This window comes from Sander vitreus, chromosome 11, assembly GCF_031162955.1.
Source record: "Sander vitreus isolate 19-12246 chromosome 11, sanVit1, whole genome shotgun sequence".
In the NCBI taxonomy this organism is placed as follows: Eukaryota; Metazoa; Chordata; class Actinopteri; order Perciformes; family Percidae; genus Sander; species Sander vitreus.
The window spans coordinates 31,926,543-31,933,071 of record NC_135865.1 but is presented as its reverse complement, the minus strand read 5'-3'; the positions used below and the strand labels follow the sequence as shown (position 1 = coordinate 31,933,071).

At 41.1% G+C, this 6,529-nt stretch overlaps 1 pseudogene; it reads right to left on the bottom strand.

Annotated features, from left to right (window-relative positions):
- Positions 1-4,768: 4,768 nt before the first annotated feature.
- Positions 4,769-6,264, bottom strand: LOC144525916 (trace amine-associated receptor 13c-like; annotated as a pseudogene).
- Between the last annotated feature and the right edge of the window lie 265 nt (positions 6,265-6,529).

Sequence of the window (6,529 nt, the reverse complement as noted above, 5' to 3'; positions counted from 1 at the left end):
CAGGCACACGATATTTGGGTAAAACGGTGGGTTGCAAGAAAACTGTTAATGCTACATGTGGGGTATTCGGGTACAACGTCAGCAAATGTTTACACGAACGTCCGGGGTTTATTAATCTCACAATGGTAGACCCCTCCAGAACCAATCTAATACGCTGGCCTGATGATTCAGGTGCAGGCTCTCTGGTAGACTATGTTTGGCTTTGCGGTGATCACTGGTACCAACTCCTCCCGCCTATATGGTCAGGTAGATGTGCATTGATCTATCTGACTCCATCAATCACGATAATGCAACCTTTTGAGGCCGTTTCGCATCGTTATTCTCATCCTACAACCCCTCCTGACAGCACCATCAGAGCTAAGCGCAAAATGACAGGGACCGGTTCAAAAATTCTCTCCGGTTTCTTTCCATGGTGGGGTGTAGTAAATAACGCACGTAATATTGATAGCATACATGAAAGTTTGGAAAATCTGACCGCCGTCATGGTTGCGGGGTTCAGCGACCTCCCTCCTGCCATGCGAGCTATGCGTAACACGATACTTCAACACCAGATGGGTTTAGATTTACTGTTAGCAGCTCAGGGGGGCCTCTGTCATGTTTTAGGTGATCAATGCTGCACATTCATCCCAGACATTGGAGGTAACCTCACAGACACTGTCCATCAGCTAAAACAACTCGCCACTAGTCTCAAGGGCTCAAGATGTCCCTCACACAGATTCTGGGTGGGACTGGGGAGCCTGGTTGCTCGGGGAGGGTTGGAAGGCCTGGATGGGGAAAAATTGTGATCCCAGTGATGTCTGTAATGATTTTCTGTCTGATTGCTATTTGCTGCATTATTCCTTTAACTAAGAAAATGATTTCATCTCTGTTTGCTCTTGAGAGGGTCCAATACCAGGCAGTGCAAGTAAATGATTATATTCCTGATCTGTTTAAGTTGCCCTCCTACAAAGAGGACGAATTTGATTCAGACTCTGCCTCCGAAATCCCGTAGGTTTAAGACAGCTAAGATCCATTTGAATTGTCATGTTTTCTTTGAGTGTTTGTAGGGGTAGCTTGAACCCAGAGGGTTTTAGATCCCTCACAGAAATGTTTTTTTTTCTCCTGCATGTCTCCTTTAGTAATTTTTGTATGTAATGATTAAGGTTGTAATCAAAAGTAGGGAATGTAATGGAAAAATTACATAGACCATGATTTTCTTAACAATGATTGTTCATCTATTGAGTAAATTTTAATTATAAGTAGATCCTTAAATATGCCTCTGAAACAGTCCTCCAGTTTAAAGATAGCTGAAAAGGGTATGACCCTGTGTATTCTCCACTATAAGCAAATGGCAACGACGCACAGGCGCCTGTAGAGATATGCAAAGGTCAGTTTGCCCGAACCTAAGGTTGGAGCCTGAACAAATCTGTAGACGAGATAGATTCCTGACTCCTATTGAAGGACTTTTTGACGCACTAGACAGATGTACAGGGACAGCTTTAGACAGCAGTGTTCAAGATTAGAATGTTTTCCAAACATGGTCGTGTTTCTGCTGGGAAAATGGGATATAAGGAGATGGCATATGTTACGCGAGGCACAGATCGGCTGTCACTTTGTAACTCTGTTCATTGTTCATTGTGAATTGCTGTTCTTGTCATTTGTTTGGTTGTTCTCTCGAGAAAATAATTAAACCCTTCCACCGAATACCTAAACTTTTAATCCAGTTTGCAGCCTGTCTTTATTTTGTTTCAACAAGGTCTCTTCTTCACCCAAATTCCTCCCTCGCTGAACAGAAACTTCCACCACAACGGATTTTTTTCAAAGTTTGTATGTGTGTGGAAGCACCAGAGACACAAAAGAACACCCCAAATCCCAGAAAAAGTGTTTTTTTCATAATATGGGCACTTTAATGCAATCGCCAATGTTGGTGAGTTTTTGAATATGTTAAGCTCCTCAAAAAGCCAATTCATTTGCCGTAATAATAATAATAATAATAATAATAATAATAATAATAATAATGATAATAATTCCTTCAGTTTCAATAGGGCCTTCGCCGCTGTTGGCGCTCGGGCCCTAAAAAAAAACCTGATGACATAGGCCCAATAAACCTTGAGTAAAGGAAAATACAGAGGACTAAAAAGAGAGGGGGATTAAGAAAGGAAAGGGAGAAGTAAAAGGAAGGTAGGCTCCTTAAAGCTGTGGAGTAAAAGGTTACAGTGAGGTTAAAAGAACTTAATACTCACAGGTTCGGAGGCCTTGTGGGGGCTTAGGCCGTTGCCCGATAGAAAGGGGCCCTCTTTGGTTACCTCCTGGGTCCACACAGTCTCCAAGTTATTAAAAGAGGATAAACAGCCACACTAAAAGTTGATAAAAGGCCATCCTGTATAGGTGGGGAGTTTAGTAGTCTTCAGTGTGCACACACAATAAGATCAGCTGACTCCCCCCTCAGGTTTCCTGGCTGGCTGGCTTGTTAAAACAATCCTCCATTAAAATGAGCTGTTGAGATTAAAAGCCATCACTGCTTTAAAAAAAGGTTAAAATCCACATTATAAAGATGATATAAAAAGGTTGTAAAAGAACTTTGAAGTAGAGCTCTCTACGTTTCCCCTTGTAATGGCTTCTTCAGGAGAGAATAACTGCCACCAGAGAAGACCTTAGTTTAATACATGTTTTGGGGTGGGGCCACCATCACACCCCCCAATCGGCACCGGACTAAGACGCGAGGAAGGGAAGCAAGTGAAGGAAACGTGGATGCAGTTTAACGACCTGAGATGTACCCATAGTGGGCTCATTAGTGTAAACAGGTGTTCATCATTAGCACTTTGAGCAGCGAGTGTGTGGACTCTGACAAGAGGAGGGAGGAATCTTTAAACTGCTATGACCTATGTTTGAGTCTGGTCTCCAGACATTTATTTCTATTGTCTCAGACTTGTCTCGAACTTGACCATTGGTCTCGCCAAATATTCTAGTTGGTCTTGAACAAGTCCAGCACTTCACCTTTTTTTCTGAAGTAACTTTCTCCTTCAAAACAAAACCATGGAAGCATGTTTGTCTAGAAAACAGGTATTAGTTTAATTCACAATCCATCTAGAATGGACACTGACATTGGTCACCTATACTCCTGTCGCCATCATATGAGCCTGTATTATTATTATTATTATAATTATTATTAAGGGCCGAGCAGTGAAGCTTCGTGGACTCTATTGTTGTTGCCTGTATTATTATTATTATAATTATTATTAGGGGCCGAGCAGTGAAGCTGCGTGGACTCTATTGTTTTTGCCTGTATTATTATTATTATAATTATTATTAGGGGCCGAGCAGCGAGAGCTTCTTTTGATTTCGGCCACAGACATAATGTCACTGAGCACTTTGTACTGTGGATTCTTCAAGACAAGTGATACGTTTAAACAATGAGAATATTTCTATTTTTAGGGACACCTGTGTTTTAGTGACACCTGTGACACCTGTCTATAGCCTCATTTGATCCTACAGTGTTGATACACTGTACTTGCTTTTGGATCATTACAAAACAGAATGCAAAATGATTATATTAAAATAAAAGATATAGTGTCTTGCATCACGTACATTATGAACAAGTATCTAAGTGGTCTTGAAGAGGATTTCTGTCTCTCATTTGGACTCGGTCTTGACTAGTCCTGGTCTTGGACTTGACAAAGGTTTTCATGACTACACCACTATCACCTTGTCATCTCAACTGCTTTACTTCATGTCTATCCTTCAAAATACAAGTCAACAGCTCCATCTTCTGGCAAGTCAGCAGAGCATTTCATGAATAACTGTGGCAGTTTAAGTGTGCAGATAATGTAGCTCTACACTGAACAATAATTGTTGCATGGCACAGGCTGCTACACTAAGGGTGTTTTTGCAGGCATCTGTCATCCAAGTGGACCGAAAAGTGGACCACCAAAAAACGGACTCAGGGTTGGTTTTCCCCCTTGGTGCGGTCCGTTTTGGGCAGCTTTGAAAGCAGCAATCCCACTCAGATGACCAGGAGTATGAAGACTAATAAGTCACCTAGTTCTGTTTTTGTTCTGGAGTTTTCAACATGTCATTATTGTCTCTTATCATTTCACATCAGTGTGAAAAATCGATAAAAAGACACAATATTACAGTGTGAATATGTCTGTTTATTATCATAGGTCACTTTACAACAAATCACTATGCTATGTAAAATGAAATAAATGACAATAATTCTGATCATTTTCTAATGAAACTGACTTGACATCATTTGTGAAACTGTAACTTCCTCTGTCCTATGATTACATGTTTCTCTGGAAATGTGACTGCAATGATCTGATGAACTGGAGATAATCGGGTCTTTTCAAATAATCTAGTTTAACTTCTCTCAACAGGACTTCATAGTTCTTTAAATATTCTGTCATAAAGACAAGATATGTCATACATATGTCATACAGGGATCACATATGAATGACACTAAACTGAAATGATTAAAACAACTTTGTAAAGGGGCCAAGTATCATCCATGTGTGGATTGAAAGCTTACATTAAACTGGGTGATTACTAGAAACAGTATATGGTGCTTATGACTCTTTCTTTAAATGCAGCAGCATCAGAGAGACAAAATACACAACAAGATAAAGCTGAAGCACAGGCCTTTCAATATTTGATAATACACAATTTAGTCTTAAAGACAGGAAAGCATATCTTCACATTCTGTATTTCATATTTCACTCACCGAACAGCAGGAACATATTCATTCATTTATCCTTAGACCGAGTCTGATCTCAGTCCCTCTACAGTCTCTCTACAGCATGTTGGCCTCAGAGGAGCCAGGCTGCAGGATCTGAAGAGTAACTATGAGTTTAACTGATTTTCTAAACCAGGGGTAAAACAAGGCATAGATCACAGGGTTTAGACAAGAGTTACAATAGTACACAAAGATAACATAGGATGCAGATGAAGCACTGACCAAGCTGTCACCTGCAAGAGAGACAGAGTAATATGGGCAGAAACACATTAGAAACACAACTACAAGAACACCAAGAGTCCTGGCTGCTTTCAGCTCTGATTTCTTTGCCTTTGGAGTCACTGAAAGCTGGAGTGTGACAGCTGTAATGTGAGAGCGCATGGCACGAGCCTGAGACACAGCCACGGCAAATACTCTCAGATACAGAGCTATGATGACAATAACTGGAACAATAAAGCACAAAACAAGATCTAGAGCTCCTAAGACATAGTCAACGACAATCACACATTCTCCGTAGCAGGAATTATACCTCCCTGGTTGAGTCAGGTCATCCTTCACAAAGAGAAAGCTGTAGGAAACAGAACAGAGCCAACACAGACAAACACAGACTTTAACTCTGTTCACAGTGATTCTGGTGGTGTAATGCAGAGGGTCACAAATAGCCACATAACGGTCAACTGATATGAGCACCATGTCACCTATTGAGGATGCAGGAATGATGACTGTTGCATACTTAAACAGAGTACACACAAGGTCACCAAGAAACCAGCAGGATGTGTTTCTGAAGATTTCTCCCGGCATCAGCAGGAGGCCCACTAGAAAGTCTGAGACAGCCAGAGAGAGGAGGAGGATGTTGGTGGGTGTGTGGAGCTGCCTGGAGGGAAAGAGAAAAGCATCATTACATCAACAAGTCCTCATATCTATGTGACAGACAAACATTTAATGTTAGTTCTTTCTGAAACAATCATTCCAAAAACACTCATGAGTTTTTTCCCTGATCTGTCATAGAAACAGGCCTTATTCTGAGCAGTCAGTTTGATTATCACAGTATGAGAAGAACAGGTGTTATATTATAATAACATCATCAATAGCTCCCCCAAACATCCCACTAAGTCATGACAGTGAAACATCAAGTCAGCATGCACAATACCAGGACCCTGAAACTGACACAAAGTGTTCATAATATCTAAAACTTCAATTGTTGAGACATTAATCTTTACCTAAAGTGGGAGACTGAGAAGATGACGAGCAGGTTGAGAGCTACAGTGAGCAGAGAGATGGAGTAGAGCAAAGTGTGAATGAGTATCACTTCAAACCAAGGAGGTATCAGCTTCCTGCAGGAGGTGTTGAAGAGTTGTGGGAAGCAGAGCTCTGCTCCGTCCTGTGTCTCCGTCTTCATCAGTGGGAGGATGAGAGACCTCAGCTCTCTGCTTCAAACTCTGTCGTACAACTGATTTATAACTTTCTACCCTCGTCTCCACCCCTCCCTTTCTCTCTCTCAGTCTCTGTTGGACACTGATGTCCTTTTCTTTTTCTACACATCACGACGTCATCTTCTACACTTTCTCTGTTAGTCCACAAGCCTTTCAATAATATCTGTCAATCTTCTGTCACCCCCAGATTCCAGACTTCCAGATCTCGACCCAGCTGAACACATGCGACAGCATGGCCATGGTTTGTTTCAAGCTTACCGAACCCTTAAAGATGAACTGAACTGGAATTTCAGTAAAGGTGATATAACAGATGTATTTTATTTATTCTCATTGGTACAATGATTAAAATGGCTGAATTTGTTAAAAGGGATAAAATGGTACATTG